The sequence below is a fragment of the Cyprinus carpio genome, chromosome B4 (assembly GCF_018340385.1).
Source record: "Cyprinus carpio isolate SPL01 chromosome B4, ASM1834038v1, whole genome shotgun sequence".
In the NCBI taxonomy this organism is placed as follows: domain Eukaryota; kingdom Metazoa; phylum Chordata; class Actinopteri; order Cypriniformes; family Cyprinidae; genus Cyprinus; species Cyprinus carpio.
In genome coordinates this window covers 8,182,058-8,199,745 of record NC_056600.1, presented here as the reverse complement: position 1 = coordinate 8,199,745, position 17,688 = coordinate 8,182,058, and the positions used below count along the sequence as shown (strand labels likewise).

The window sequence follows — 17,688 nt, the reverse complement described above, 5'->3', positions numbered from 1 at the left end:
GTTGAGTGGGGGTTCTCATAGAGGTCAGTGGGGAAACAGTTGTCATGATTTCGGGGATATGGCTGATGCTGCAGTGGTGTGTTAGAGAGCTGGGACTGTGGAGAACTGTAGATGCTGTGGGTGGTGTCTTTTTTGGATCAGGATCAGGACCATCTGGATGAGTGGGATACTATGTACTGCATCAGAGTCTACACTGAAAAACTGTGGGTCATCAGGATGGAGCCTACATGCTTGTACTCACAATTCTGATGCTGGTGTCATCTGTTCAGGTAAATGAGAAAAAAAAAAAAACTTGTTGCCAATTGATTTATTATGATGACACAAAGAATAATTGTTTTGTTTGGAAAACTGTATTTATAATTTGTATTGTTATGGTATTTCACAATATTTTTGTGTACTGTGATTCATATTTAAACAACGTCATATACCACCTCAACTTGTTAATGGATCTCACCTGTGCTCTGGGAGGTTAGAGATACTTCATGATCAGACGTGGATGCCAGTGTGTGATGCTGTCTTTGACCAGCAGGATGCAGAGGTTGTGTGTAGAGAGTTCTGCTGGACTCCTGGAGTCACTGAATCCTCTGTGGTCTGCGACAGCTGGGCTGTGACTCTGTGCTGAACTTCTATGGCTCCTCTCATCCAGTCCTGAACACAGTCATGAGTGTGTGATGGGCTTCCAGTGCTCGGGAGTGAAGCTCATTGGGGAACGCAAGCTCTCCACAAACTCTCAACTGCAGCTCCACACAACAGCTGTACATCACCTGCCTTGGTGAGAAGAAAAACATCTGGGCAGATTCTCCAGGTTGTTCATGATCAATAATGTGTTTTTCTGTCTCTGAATATCAGGTCGTGGGTCCATCAGGCTGGTGGGTTCTGGGGGAGATTGTGCAGGGAGGCTGGAGGCTGGGGGACAGTGTGTGATGACTCCTGGGATATTAAAGATGCCCATGTGGTGTGCCTGGTTTGGTCCTGGTTCTGGACCCATATGGCTGGATGAGGTGGAGTGTGAGGGGAATGAGACGTCCCTGTGGAGCTGCTCTTCTCCAGGCTGGGGAAAAACATGACTGTAATCACAAGGAGGATGTAGGAGTCGTGTGCTCAGGTAAACATGCTGCTAAATTGTTTACATTGAAGTCAAATATACAGTTTTATACATTTCAACATTCATGTGTTGTTCATGTTTTTTCATATAGAGTTTAAAGAGATCAGGTTAACTGAGGGCTGTGAAGGGAATGTGGAGGTTTTCTACAATGGATCCTGGGGTAATGTGTGTTTAAACCAGATGGACAGAGACACAGTGAGTCTGATCTGTCAAGAGCTGAACTGTGGAAGATCTGGTGCTTTGTCTGATTCTACATCAAGAGTAAAATCAGCTCCTAACTGGCTGGATAAAGTTACATGTCGACCACATGATTCTACTTTATGGCAGTGTCCATCTTCACTCTGGGGACAGAATAACTGTGGTGACGATGAAGTGGCCAAAATCATCTGCTCGGGTAAAGCAAATACTTTTTCCATCGGCAAACAATACAGTTATCCTTTAGCATTAATGCTTTGAGAAATTATATGGAATAAATATTTTATAATATTTAATTGTTGTTACAGAACAGGAGAGTCATGAGTCTCCTCGAAGCTCTCTGACATGCTCCCCCATCTCTCCATCAGGGGACAGTGTTCAGGTAAGTTCTTTTAATGGAAAAAAACATAAAAAATTATGAATGTTTATGAAAACCTAAGTTAATGGTGTTGTAATATGAGGCACCAGCAGGATTTCATGTTGGAATATATAGTACAAATGATCACACACATACTCCTGTGGAGACATTGCTGTTCTGACAGTACTCTGCCGGTAATTATTGTTTCTACTTCTTTGTGATGTGTGTGTTTTAGATCATGTTCCTCTCAGACTGAGTGGAGGGGATGTCCGGTGCTCTGGGAGGCTGGAGGTGTATCATAACGCTGTGTGGGGCTCAGTCTGTGATGATCAGTGGGACATCAGCGATGCTCAGGTGGTCTGTAGGCAGCTGGGTTGTGGAGCAGCACTGAGGGCTGATGGGAATTCAGTCTTTGGTGCTGGTGAAGGTGTTGTGTGGCTGAACAGAGTCGAGTGCAGAGGGAATGAGATTCACCTGTGGGACTGTCCTCTCTCCCTGAAAAACCACACTGACTGCTCCCACAAAGAGCACGCTGGACTGACCTGTGCGAGTCACCGCAAAACACAGAGGAGTATTATTCATTTAAGTGTTTAGAGCTAATAATATTTAAATCAATGTTTTGCATGATTTTGAATGTGTTTGACAGATTTGTCAGTGTCCACTACTCCTGCCACAACAACATCAGCTTCTCCTCCAGTTTCTCCTCCAGTGTGCTCAACATCAGTCTCTCCTCCACAAACCCCCCCAGCCCCCAGTGCTTGTGATTGTTCTGGGAGTTGTGCTCTTACTGCTCTTAGTGCCACTGCTTATACTGATTCAGCAGAACAGAGTGATGAGGAGAGGTAGGAGAGATCCAGATACTGTCATATTGTGTCTTATTCAGTGTGTGATCAGTCATGTGTTGTGAACTGACAGCAGGTTTGTCTGTCTACACTCACAGCTCTCTAAGAGGAGACACAGGACGAAGACTGAGACCGTTTATGAGGAGATTCAGCACAGACACAATCACTTCACTCAGAGGGGTGAGACATGGGCCTTCAATCTCATTTAATAGCATTAATAAGAGTCTGTCAGACAGTTGATGTTCATCTATTTTAATAGCATTAATAAGAGTCTGTCAGACAGTTGATTTTCTTATATAATTTAATAGAGCTGCATTTATATGTTAATGTGTGTGTGTGTGTGTGTGTGTGTGTGTGTGTGTGTGTGTGTGTGTGTGTGTGTGTGTGTGTGTGTGTGTGTGTGTGTGTGTGTGTCAGTGAGTATCTCTTCCTGGGAGTATTTTTAGATTGTCATAAGGAGGAATGGGTTCATGTGAGGATACTTGTGTGTTTGTTAATAGGCCCAAAAAGGGATTTCTGCTTATAATGCTTTTAAACGTGAATAATTGATATTTGTGCTGTGTTGTCTACATAATAATTAAGGAAATGAGGATTCAGTCTGTTTGTAATGATGAACATGTTTCTGACTGCTCTGCTCTTCTTTAGCAGGGAGTCTCATCTCTGAAGAACTGGATTCTGGGTAAGAAGATGCTGATGAAACACACATTCACTCCAAATTCAACTCAAATCCTTTTTAAAGAATTTGCCTAAATAAATAAATAAATAAGTGAAGTAAACAAATTCTGTTACATATTTGATTGTTGACCCAATACTATTAGAATACTGCTGTTTACTTAAATATTAACAGTCAGCTCTCCTTTTGTTTAGCAAAAGAGATCAAGACTGCATTTTATGATGATGTTACTAATGAAAGTGGCCTAAAAGGTCAGTGACCTTTTTAATTGTTCACATGATTCATTACCAGGTGTTTAATAAAGTATGTTGACCTGCAGCAAGATCATATTTTGGTTTTGTATCCAAACATATTGTGTGTTGATGCAGAAGAGATGGTGAAGGAAATCACACCGGGATACTATGATGATGTCATCACTGATGGACTGAAACCAGATCGTGAGACAGGTGTCACTCTCTTACTCTACAACAGCATATAATATACTTTTAAAATAAAATACTACAGTACATTTAAGACAGATATTTAAAATCTGTTTTGAATGTAATTAATATGTTTCTGTGATGAATGTTTGAATTTGTAGAAGACACACCTGAGAGCTATGATGATGTCATGACAAGGGGACAGAACTCTATCAAAAAAAAAAAAAAAAAAACAAGGTGTTTACTTTATCTCAATTAGAATAAATTAAATAATAATAAGTATGCCTTTAAAAAACAAGATTGGGTTACTCAGCAGATAATAATGTTTTTACATTTACTACCTAATGGAGTTTTTTTGTTTTTTTTTGCGTTTACATTTTAAATGTACTCAATTTTTAGGGTAGGGAGGCCACCAGGATCTAAGTTATTGAGAATGTGTCCATCATAATAGTACTGAGCTACTCAAGGTGGGTAAAGGGGAGATTGGCCACAGAACCTAATTGCTTGACCTTTTCAGTTACATGAGTATCTCAGAGTTGTTTCTTGTGTAATTCAAGTCACTGAAGGAAAAGGGGAATCCTTCAAATTGTGCTTAAAGTGTTTTATAACGATAGAGAATATTTATGTTCATTCTGATCGATGAGAGAGTTCAGGAGGAGTATGATGATGGTCTTGAGTTGTAATCGAAGATGCTGACAAACCTGGCGGGTATAAGTACTGTAACCATTTTGTTGTCATTATATTAACATCTTTATTTAGATTTGAATATTTTTATATTATTTTCCCCAGTGTTTTTAGACTTAAATCATGTCAAATACTGTAATTGGATAGGAAGTATTTTAAGATTTTGTATTTAATAACGAATTATGATGATGTGGAGGGAGGGAGTCAAATTTGAAGTCAAATATATGATCTTACATTGCTTAAACCACAAACACAGTGACAATCAAAACATCCTAAATATAAACCCAAATGACCATCAGTGATGTAACAGCCCTCAGCTTTTTCTGAGTTCATGAGTGGATAATGCTGAAAATATACTTGCATTTATTTTGGATGCGATAAGTAACTTTCACAATAGAAAGAATAGAAATAACAATCAGCTAAAATCAACTGTATCAACTATTATTCTGTGAAAAACGTTTAAAAGATATATTTTTCCTCTATACACCATATGTAATAATAATAACAATTATTATGATTTAACAATGTTTAACAACAGAATATTAAAGTCCCAGTGCAGCTCATGTCATATTCATCAATATAAAACAAGCACAGCTGCCTGTTGTGTGAAGCCACAGCAATTTCATCTATACATAAGTGCTGCAGTCATAAATAAAACCAAGGTAAGGTTCTTCTACATTCTGGTATTCTTTTGTTTGGAAATTATCCTTACCTGCAGTACTTAGTTATTCAAGCTACACACAAGTTTATGAAATCTTCATTGATGACAAACAACATTATGGAGCAGCAGGTTTCTTTTTTCCATTTTATTATATCTAATGTTAATACGGTATACACTCACTGGCCACTTAAACTGTTCGTTAACACAAATATCTTATCAGCCACTCATGCCTTACTGCATTTAGACATGTAAGCTGAATGATTAAGAAAATAATCATTACATGATAATTACATAACCAGCAGAAGTAGTGGTTCTGCCCCTAAGAACGTGATTTGTACTGAGGGGGGCTGGTTTTCACATTGCTTAGAGCCCCTAAAATGTCAAATCCACACCTGGCCAGCAGGTTAAGTTGGTCAGGCTTTTTGTATTTGCAGCTGTTTGAACGTTGAAAAACAAAAAATTTTACATTAGTTACAGGAATATTTTGACAGATGTTAAGGTTTTCATGAAATTCCCTCATAGTCTATTAAACCTTATACAAGGTAAGCCTTTATTTACTCGAATGTCATTTTATGCCATTTTACAAATTTTCAGAGTTGAGTTTATGTTATATTTTGTTGAGTTGTTTGTTGATTTGTTGAAGTGTTATTATAAATTATTTAATAATTTTGGACATTTTCAGTTGTACAGTTCTTTTATGTCATCTCTGAGGTTTGGCTTTATGTGTAACAAATTGGGACATTTCCAGTTCTGTAAATCAGAAACTGTTGTGTGTTTTGAGGTGGTTTGGTGTGTGTGTTGTATGAACTGTGGGTTCGTGTTGCCTGTAATGAAAGTGTGTGTGGGTGTGTGTGTGTGTGTGTGTGTACTTCCCCTCAGTGAGGCGTCTTGATGTGTGTGGAGGAGGAGTTCATCAGCACTGACAGTTTTGATATATATGGTGAAAATCAGAAAAGCGTCCTCTGATTTGTCACTGAGAGTTGTTTGATGATTTCCTCTGTTGTGTCTAATAAGGTAATAGTGAGTGTGATTGGAGGGTGTTGGGCCTCTTTCTCTCTCATTATGAGGATGCCTGTACTTCTGTATCATCAGAGGGAGAAGCTTGTTCTGGGGTGTTGAGGTAATCATGCTGAGGATGATGGGAAGATGCCTGATGTTCATTTTACTGTCTGCAGTTGTAATATTCATCACAGCTGGTAAGTACACAAATTAAATACAACAACAACAGAAAGAGGGATGAAGAAATGTTACTTTCTGGAATTGGTCAGAATATTGTGGGATTTTTTTTATTTGCTTCAAGATGTTTGATTATAATGTAGCGTTTCAGATGACAATATTATTATTTATTAATTGACAATATGCCTCTCTTTCTCTCTCTCATTTGTTTAAAATATTAGACCGTGTGAATGTGCGGTTGGTTGGTGGTCACAGTCGCTGTGCTGGTAGAGTGGAGGTTCTTCATAGAGGACAGTGGGGAACAGTGGTGATATTTCTGGGATTTGGCTGATGCTGCAGTGGTGTGTAGAGAGCTGGACTGTGGAGAACTGTAGATGCTCTGGTAATGCACCTTTGGACAAGGATCAGGGCCAATCTGGATAAGTTTTGTCAGATGTTTTGGTCCAGAATCCACACTGAAGGACTGTGTATCAGGAGGATGGGACCAAAATTACTGTGATCATTCTAAAGATGCTGGAGTCATCTGCTCAGGTAACATTTGCACACTTGTGGCTACACCCAAGTTTTTCTGTTCATATTGTAATATGAAAAGCAATATAATGCAGTTTACAACATTTTAGGACTGATGCACATATGCACAAAGATAAGAAACATATGGTAAAAAAAAAACGTTCCATACCCCAAGGCAAAATTCTGTTACAAATTTTAAATGTGTGATAGTGTATAGTGAACACTAATTAATATGTCAATTTTCATTTTTGCATTTCATAATTTCATCTTTAAAACATTCATATTCTATTCCTGTGTAAACACATTTATGCCACATTTGTTCATCATTAACAGTTATGCACATATTCATGGTATATGCTGGTTGAGATGTAGCTTCTGTCTTGCCTTGAGAAATAGTTACATTTTTACAAAGCAAACTTCAAATTTTAACACTCCTGGTTAAATGTGCAGACCCATGTTTGGTTAGTTAGTTTAGTAAGACTACTGTGGGTTTGCTGTCTTTATCAGTTTGTCTAAATATATGTTCACATGTGTAATGTTTAATACAACTACAGTTGAGTTCAAAAGTTTACACCCCCCTTCAGAATCTGCAAAATGTTAATTTACCAAAATAAGAGGGATCATACAAAATGCATTTATTGTTTATTTATATGATCTGAATAAGATATTGACAAAAAAATAAAAAAGCCACAAGACGAAATATTAGTTGAATTTAAAACAATGGCCCCGTTTCAATAGGTTACATCCACTTGATTCTTAATACTGTGTTGTTACCTGATGATCCACAGGTGAATTTTTCGTTAGTGAATATTCTTGTTTCAGATTTGTGTTGCCTGTTCCTGAACAGTGAAACTGACGTTTACAGAAAATCCTTAGGTTCTCACAAATCTTTGGTTTTCAGTATTTGGTATTTGACCCGTTGAGCTCTGATTGAACAGAATGCAGAGTGTACATTTTTATTTCTGTCTAATATCATATTTTTTCATATTTCTCCCTCGAAGGCTACAGAGATAGTATACTGTTTCCCAGAAGAAAATAGTTAAATTTACCTGATCTTCAATATCAAAGTTTCACACCCCATCTTAAAAGGATGCTTTTTCTCTTTGGAAGCATCAGTGAGCGTTTGAAACTCTGTAAGTGCCAATAACATGTAACCCTATTTAAGTACCTAAACATATTAAAAACCGATCTCAAAATCATTCAGTACCTGTTGCAAAGGTCAATAGCAAAAACTGGAATAACAAATAAACAATTTATAAACAAACACAACAAACCATTATCTAAAATATTAACATAGTGAATCCTTAAAGCTACAAAAGGTATGATTTTTGTTTATTTTATTTTTTTTGATTAACAGACATCATAGCAGCTGGGTTAATAGGTTATAGAGTGGGGGAACTATGACGTCACTTTTGTAGGCCGATCAGCTGTTAGCATCACACTGGTTCCCTTGACAAAAAGCCAATAGTATTTTTCCATAGGCTTTTGGATTATCGCAAAACAATAAGCTCTATGTTTAACCATATGTCATGAAGCTTACACGTTTTGTCCATCAAGATAATCTTCAGCCTACATACATAAGCCTAAATAAAAATGCCAGAACTTAAAAACTAAACTTAGGCTATAAACGAACTACAGAACCATGGTCGCTCACTTTCAATGTCAAACTACCTGCTTCCAGCAACTTTTCAAACTTATTTTAACATGTTCAGTGAAAAGGATTTACTATGTATATGAATTTTAATCCATGCATGAACATTTTTCATATAAACTACAATAAATACAAAACAAGAGCCCAACTAACACTGAAATGAGACATTAGCTGAAGTAATAAATCGAATAGTGAATAAATGAAATATTTATAACTGAAGTACATATGAAAGACGTATTTCTGTACATTTTGAACAGAGGTGCATTAAAAAGTCCATAAATCCTTGATTAATATGCATATTAAATTAAAAACAAACAAACAAAAACAAGTACTCCACATAGACTACTATTCAATAAAATTCTAGTGATTTTTTCTATTAAATGACCGCAGAGTGAGCGAGTTTAGTATAAGGCCTCTGTTAAGAATGAATTATTTAGGAATAAAAGTACATCATTTCAGCTTTGGGTGCGTAAGGCCTACACAAAAAGTTTGTTTTATCATTATCCCCTTCTAGGAAATCCCTCCTAATGCTTTCACGTAGCCGTAAACATTTGATTTTAAATGCCGTGACTTTAAGCATCTGAATCAAGTTTGACTTTCACGATGATAAGCTGGTAAATGTGGTGTTACATCGTTCAATTGTATAGGAGTTTACCTTATCCACAGCTTGCTTACCAGAGTGGCTCATCAGTAAGAAAGCAATAACACAAGGCATCTTCCAGATTGAAGAATTGTTGGCAAATTCAACGTGTTTTCCAAAACAAAAACACATTGTCGAACAACAATATAACACTATTATTGGAGTTACTCTACAATAATTGTATTACAAATTATACTACGACTGAAACATTTATAAACGTGTTTGGCATGTGATGTTGATGTTCATTGAAGCGCAGAAAGTCCATTTAGCAAACTTTGTACCAACCGTCTTTTGTAAGAAATGCAACAGTTTTAAAAAATCATGAGTGGGGTGTAGTGGTGGGTTTTATGTCGTTAGAATAAAACGCGAAAGATCTTGAGCTGTGTGAACCACGGACCTTTTTAGGATTTAACCAAAATCCTATTCACAAAACTAGTGACCTCTGGGAAATATGGACCAGAAGTGCCTAAAATGCTTAACTTGCTTCCGGGGTTTTTGCCCGAATGCCGGTTGTTCGGACCCACCAACTGTAAGTATGTTTTCATATTAAAGGGGGTCCATTGATGCTGCTAAAAAGAACTATTTTGTGATTTGGTTAATGAAATGTGTTCTTTAAAAATGTTAAGACTTGTCCGCCCTCCTAAAGCACATTATTTTCACACCGCCCCTAAGTACTATGTCACTGTGTGGGAAGATCTCCATAACACTGCCCAAATGTTCCGCATAAAGAAACAAAGATGTAACTGATTCTCACTGTAGTGCTCATGCAGCCACTGAAAAGTCATAGGCAGCGTGTGTGGCCACAGCTATCAAAACAAAACACTTTGTTTCGTCTTCCAAAGAGGACACACCTAGAAATCAGTGGTAAAGTTTTATTTACGAGATTGTTCCCAGCGCAGTTCAACCCAATTCAGATGTCTGCAGTGCATAAAAAAGAAGTACGACTCTTTCTTTGCCTGGGAACATTGTGCGGAGGGTTGTTTCTATATAAAGTGGGGCAATTCCAACTTTGTAAATATTCCCCAACATACTGACGTAGAGCATGTAAAGGTACATGTTCAGATTTAAGCCGTTTCAGGGGGCGTGATGATTCAAGTTCAACTTTTCAGCAGTGTGAGTAGCGCTTGGTGTTGAGACTCGTAGTCTCCGATCAACTAATACAGGCGTCTTCTTTATGTCACCAAGAGCTTGTAACACTCCAAAGAGAAAGGGAAAATTTTGAAATCACATCATATGACCCCTTTAAAGGATTTGCCACTGAGATTCAAACCGAGTTTTGGCAGTGTAGCGCTGGGTTTGTCGTTTTCTCCAATCACAACATGGTCTTATGTTTACGCTGCACGTACGCAACACAACGCCGTAAAAAAAAGAAGTGTAAGTAATTATAATCTGTAATTATGTCACCACGGATGTACAAATGCCTCGTTAAAGGGTTTATTGTTTGTCTCGTCTAGTGATGTCCGATCGCGAACGAATCTTCTATTACGATTCTTAGTGAACTCAAACAGTTCACCAATCGATCTGAATCTTGTAAACAGGTCGCGATCTCCAGTACACACTAATCACAATTACTAAAGTATTCGGTTTAAACGTGCCTACGCTCCTCTGACGCAAATATAACCAATATCCGAGTTTTCAGTACCCTAACAGTACATGATGAACTGCTAAAAGAGACCGATGATGGGATGTGCACGAGCAGAGCAGCACTGGTTTCTCGGCTGCTAGCCTGGAGAATGGCATATTGTAAGGGGCATAACATTCCATAACACGTTGAGGCATTCGGCCAACACAAGCACTGAATAGCTGGCCAATCAGCACAACCTCGCTTTTTAGACGAGAGCTTGTAAAAATCTAAAACTTCGAAAGGCGGGCATAGAGGAAACTAATGTACTTTAGAAAAAATGTTTTTAACTCAAACCACATAAAAATTGCTTTACCAAATACACAAATAAGTCTTTTAGAGCATCATTACCCTTAAGAGCTGCTGCTGCTGAACGTGACATGGATCTGAACACATCGTGATTTGCTCACAAACTCTACTATTCTGACCCACTAAGTCTTAAGTTTCTACTAATATGAGCTGATGAGTTGATCGGGTGTGTTGATAAGGGGACATGTGGCTGCTCCAGGACATCGAAAACCACTACATTTCAGAGACATGTTCTTAAAGAGCAGGTCATATGGTATTTTAAAGTGTCTTAATATTGTGTTGGAGTCCCCTATGGGATCAGAACCCGCCTAAAGTATTGCAGTCACGGATAAAAAAATACAAGGTGAAAACAACTTAAAAAACGCAATTAAAAATATATTGCACAGATTTAAAAATGAAAGCAATGTTTCAGAATAGCAAAACAGTGGTCACGGATGAAAAATAATAAGCGTAAATCAAAAATTAAAAACGCATTTTTAAAAATTAATAAGCATGAATCAAAACCTATTGTACAAAATTTTATATAATGCTAAATTGTCTGACTTGCGCCCAAAATAATGTTTTCCTTGTTATATTTCTTTTTTTTTTTCTGCTTTAGATCATTTCTGCTTATATTTTATTTTTGTATGCTGTTTTTCCCTATGTTCTGCGCTTGCTTTTCCAAATGTTGCGGTTAGAGTTTCATGTAAATCAGGGCGGGCTTAAGGATATTCATTGGTACACTAGTTCTAGATTTACAGCTCCTCCTCTAGCCAATCAGATGAAGGGGGGGTGACATCACTCCAACGCGCCTCATTAGTTGCCGATGTTCATTGTTCACTTGAACAGGTGAAAATGGACAGCTGTCAGCTGGGAAACATCTTTCCATACAGGACACCTTTACATGTGTCTGCCTCTCACTGTTATATGCCTGCCTGGCGATCCATTAGCGTTGAATGAGCCGCCCTAGTGGACCCGTCGTGGTTAACCTGTATTTATTCGCCTATGGCCACATCGCGAAAGGAAGCAGCCACAATTACCACCGGTCTCGTGAAGTCATTGATGTGCCTGACTCGCCCATACCTGACTGATAATAAGTCTTATAGTTATTATACACAGTTTGCTGTATATTGCTCATAATTGTTAACTGTCTGTAGGCAATATTTTGCTCATTTCTTGTCATGGAATTTTGTTTCATGTGCAGTCATTAAATAAGGGTCTGATGGGTCTTGTAAGATTTATCACATTTGGTGTTACTCTGAGATTATAAAATACCAAAAACCCATTTTCTTTTTGCGGAAGAACCCACTGTCACCGTTACCATTCACAGCCGAATATCACATGAGGACGTAGTAATTTTCCCTGACTATCAGCTCCATTGAAAATATTTATTGAACTGTAGTATAACAATCATTATAATGTAAGAAGTATATTTTGAGTTAGTTTAATATTCGTACCTATTTTCTCATTTTTGTTTGATGAGGAGTCCAAAACAAAGCCACCGCAGAAACAGTGTCCCTCATGACAACACGCATGCAGCCGTATATTGAACGATCTAATTTTTATTCAGCACTGAATGAATCTGCCGTTTGACTGAATGATCTAATGTCTTACACTCTAAAAGACTACCTGCCGGCCACCCGTTGGCCAGCTGTTTTACTCTTCATAGTGTCGGCTGTATGATAAGTTTATATATTGAAAACATTATGAAAGTAAAGTTATAAATTATATGTAGGCTGTTGCATATGTTGCATAGTGTTTATGATAAAACAAACACAATTTGACAAATAAATCGTGTTATATCACAAATTCCACCTGGCTCTGTAACCTGTTCCCTGCAGCACTATCGCTTTCATTGAGCAGTATAGTCCAATTCTATAGCCTATAGCAATGCAAAAATTACATTAAGTATTAATAATTAATTTACTCATTTAACGCTAACGGTCGCCAGGCAGGCATAATAACAGTGAGAGGCAGACACATGTAAAGAGTGTCCTGTATGGCGAAAGATTGTTTCCAGCTGACAGTGTCCATTTTCAACATGTACAAGTGAAAAAAACACCTGAACAACTATAAGGCGCGTTGGGTGATGTCAAACGCCCCCTTTCATCTCTTGTCTAGAGGAGGAGCTGTAAATCTAGAGACTAGTGGACCAATGATGTCGCTTAAGCCCGCCCTGATTTACATGAAACTCTAAAGGGGCTGCAGAGCTGGTGCTCAAGTTAAGAGATGGCGAAACTCCTGGCGGGTTGTTCTGGCCGCATCGGGAGACGATTCCGGGGCTGCGGCGTTGTCTGCCTAATGCGGGTGAAAAGGCTCCCCAGCTGCAACGCCCCGGGTTGCTTCTACCGGTTGGGACGTGGTGATCCTCTTTTGTATTCAGAAATTTGTCGATGTGTGATTGTGGACTTGGCCATTACCGATGTTTACTGTGTGTGCTGCCAGTCGCCGGTAACTGGAGATCTCGTGACTGTAGTCAGCTGTTTACGGTCAGTTTCCGTCACATTCTGCTCCGTCACAATCAGCTGTTGTTGATTGATGGGCTTGGGGGGTTTGTGATGTTACAGGTTGCGTCGGGCAAAATGTGGGTGCCTTGCTTATTTCTAACAAATCTTGTACGTTCCCGTTTCTTAACAGGGGGGGATCTTTTTTCTTAACGAGCTTTTTTATTTAGTAAGAATATTGATTATATGTTCCTTATCGGAAACGTGGCAAAGGGAAAATGAGTTTATTAAAATTCACTTGAATGAGCGTCTATCTGGTTGGCATGCTCTGTTCCCTGGATGCTCCCGAATGGCACGCCGTGGTGGTGGGCTTGCTGTTGTGCAGCGTGACAGTTTCATATGTAGAGACTCAGGGGTGCAACTATATTTAAATAAAAGTGTGCCGGACATCATCATGTGCTTAAAATAATAAATGTTTATTTTAAAGTATATCAGACAGCCACTGTAAGCCTACCATAATTATATGTGACAGTTATATATATAAAATATATATATATAACACACACACACACACACAACACATATACACAAACAAACACACATTGAATTCGTGGGTACGTATTCAAAAACCGAAGGTAACGTTACCGTTTACAAAATCGGAGTGAAGGGTTTGGAAATTGTTGGGTACGGTTTATTAATCCGTGGGCACGATTTGTTAAACCGAGGGAACAGTGTTATCGGTTTGTGAGCACGGTAAAACTGAGAGGGAGGATTGCAAAACAGTCGCCACGGATTGATTTTTTTCTACTACAGGTGCCGTGCAGGATCCGTAGTCTGCTACATTTCCCAGGGTTAGCAAACGCTAGCTGTCGTAAACATGAACTAACGTTATTTGTTGCAAGCCCCAAGCATTAGACGTAAATTTTAAATCCTACCTGTTGCCTTTCACCAACACTTATTTAGCTGCGGTTGCACCCTTTTTTTGACATGCCTCTCCTTCCCTCTTTCTTGTTCTATTTTTAGCCCCCGATAGCTTTTTTGTTTTATCCATCTTTTTCGAGTTTCAACAACAACTCACTAACGTTACTGCCGCCCACTCGCGATATTACCCTTCTATGTCTAAATTCTATGATGAATCTTATGAGGGCACCGGCGCCTACTCTAGCCTGTTAGTCCTCTAAAATTTATATAACTTTTTTATATATAACTTTTATATAAATGTATAAAACTTTGTGGCTAAAAGAAAACAAAAAATTAACCATGAACACGCTTTGGCAGCCCCCCATGGTGCGGCGGCATATGAGCCGATATAGCCGCATACCCACTTTTGTGTCGCCCCTGTGTTGTGAGTGTATAAATCTCTGAATGTTTTTCTTCTTTTTTTGAATCACAAATGCTCCAAAGTAGGCTCTGCTAATGTACTTTGCGGCTGTGTTAATTTACCGTCCCTTGCCCAGCGGGGTCTTTCTATACTTTACCTGTTTTTTTTTATCATTATTATCAAGCTGGAGAATTTCGTAATATTGAGGACTTTTCTTACATAATGTGTGTGATTTTACATGTAACACAGCATGCTATCTTCTTTCTATTACTGATTCTTTTAATTTTATTCCAGAATGATACTGGACACCAAGAACATTAAGAATACACACCCTGGACCTTGTTTTTTCTCTTGGTCTAGATATAACAAAATGCATACCCAGCGTGGAAGAGGTACATTTGAGTGGACCAAAGCTGTGTGTTTTTTAATATTACTTTCCTCAGATCTCCGTCCAGGAGAATTATGGACCAAAAAGTGGATATTAATCATGATACTGGCCGAAGAGGTCTTCTTGCATTGTGACTCATGTTCTCTGATGGGATTCCCACTGCGTTGATGAGTATTTATCCGGTCTTTTTGTGGTCGGTTGTTTATCGATTTTGAATAAAGTCAGCACCAAATTAATTTAAGCACTGTGTTCCCACAAAGAAGCCTGTTTGGATTGATTGATGAAACTGTCCAAGGTTTTGGGGAGGGGTAGCCAGAAACGAGTGGAGCGTCTTTTTGGGAGATAGTTCTACAAGCTCAGGGTTTATGCAGGGCTCCACCTTAAAGGCGTTCTAAGGGGTTGCCCCTTTGAGACCAGAGTAGCAGAACAAGATTTGAGACCTTGCCTATTTTTGCCGACTGCCGTATATCCTTCAACCAAGCACAATCCCAGAAATTTGTTGCGATGCATTAATAAAAATGGTTTCTCCAGCTAGCCCTCCAACACAACTGTGGTTATATTAAATCTGACTGTAATAGATTCCTCCGCTTTTTTTGTTAATAAGATCAGTGATGTAAGGGGCAAACGTTCGTACTGTCATTGGCCCCAGAAACTCTGCCAGTGACTTGTGTCTCCCTGCTCATTGTTGGTCCACCTGCTAAAACTGTGACATTTACATGACATCACCTCTCTGTTCCATTCTATGAACATCGTCATTTTGTCCTATGGATTGTGTCCCCCACTGTGAGATTTCTACAGAGTTTTTGACTACACTGGTGGCCCTGGTTCGGGTGATGATGCTTAATTCTTCACTTTTTAACTGGTGTCGTTCATAGTTTTTTTAAACAGGTGTTGTTATGCCTGTGCTTAAAAAACAAATTTGGATCGGCTACAGCCTAAAAGCTATGGGCCAATATATAAACTTCCATTCATGCCTGTCAAACATTCTAGGAAAAAGTTCGCAGCCAGAGAACTTTACGCCTTTATCTAAGGAAACAAAAGGTATTTGATAAATTCCAGTCTGGTTTCATAAAAAACCATTCCCACCGAAACAAGCGTTACTTAAAAGTTTCAAAATATTATTTATGATGTCAGCTGACTCGAAGCTATATCTGGTGTTGGTTATATTGGACCTCTCATGGAAACTTTTGATACTATTGATCATACTGTTATGAAATAGAATGGTGATTTTGGTGGTATGTATGGATCAGGTTTTTTGAAATGGTTTTCATCTACCTGTCTGGTTTAGGAAGTTTTAGTGTTTATGTGAATCAGTTGTAATGTCTGCAGAGCAACTTGCAGAGCTGTCGTGTGGCGGACCGCAGGGTTTCTGTCTTGGGACCTATTTTGTTCCTTCTGTACATATTTCTCTTGGTCAGATAATTAGTCAGTTTAGCGACATATCATTATCATCTGTATGCAGATGATACTCCAACTGTATTGCCTTTAAGGAAACTGAGTTCTTCAAATTGCTCTTCCGTAATTCAACTGTCCCTGACTAGTATCAAACCCAGGGTTTATGGTGGTTATGTCAGTTTAGTGTCCTTGGGCTTCATCTAAAAATAGTTTTTTTTTTTTTTTTGTTAGAAACTGTTTCTCACTGAGGACAATCCAAGTTAAGCATTTGTGATAAGGTGAGTTGGAGATGATCATTCATGCATTCATCTCCTCTCGTTTAGACTACTGTAATAGTCTTTTTTCTTGTTTGAGTAAGAAGGAGCTTTATCGTCTCCAGGCTGTTCAGAACTCTGCTGCAAGGCTTTTTATTATTATTAAAAGAGAACACATCACACCGGTTTTAGAAGCTATTCACTGGTTACCAGTCCAGTATAGAATTTATTTTAAAATCCTGGTTCTTACTTTTAGAGCCTTGCATGGCCAAGCCCCTACCTACATCACTGACTTGATACAGCTTCATATCAGAGGCTATTAGTTGTTCCCCGCACTTATTTTAAAACTAGAGGGGATCAGTCATTCCAGGCAGTTGCTCCTAGGCTGTGGAATGCTTTGCCTCTTTTTCTGCGTTGTGCGAACTCAGTTGAATTTTTTAAAAAACATCTGAAGACTTTGCTCTTCAAGCAGGCTTTTGGTTAGTCAAGGTTTTTTTTTATGGTTCTTTGTTATGTCTGTGTTTTGAATTTTTGTTGAATGTATTTAAATTGTTATTGTATTACATTTTATTGTGAAGCACTTTGTGATTTCTATCTGTGAAAAGTGCTATATAAATACAATTTTACTTACTTACTGCCAACCCAAGCTGTATGCTAAGTGTCATTTTGACAATAGTGGTCCTGACAGAACTATAATTATTTATTTTCTTTCAGAAGTCAGACTGGTTGGAGGTTCTCGCTGCTCTGGGAGGTTAGAGATACTTCATGATCAGACGTGGATGTCAGTGTGTGACGCTGTCTTGACCAGCAGGATGCAGAGGTTGTGTGTAGAGAGCTGGACGTGGGGCTCTGTACAGGTGCTGGGAGCAGCTGCTTTTGACAAAGGAGACACTCAGATGTGGGCACAAGAGATTCAGTGTAGAGGAAATGAATCTCAGATTCACCTCTGTCCAACAGCAGGTGATTTTGTGTAGGGGGAATGTATGTTGTGTTCACATGTGTTTAAGTTTATTAAACAAAGACAGTTGTTCACGTGATGATTATCAGAAGCTTTGATAGATCT

The 17,688-nt window shown here is 38.5% G+C and overlaps 1 long non-coding RNA gene and 1 pseudogene across 1 annotated transcript; both read left to right on the top strand.

Moving 5' to 3' along the window:
- Positions 1-17,688, top strand: part of LOC122136978 — a 140,712-nt pseudogene that overhangs the window by 22,655 nt on the left and 100,369 nt on the right.
- On the top strand, positions 3,377-3,812 carry LOC109086660. Its single transcript, XR_006154509.1, has 3 exons — positions 3,377-3,424; positions 3,542-3,619; positions 3,754-3,812. It is a non-coding gene; the product is annotated as an uncharacterized LOC109086660 (long non-coding RNA).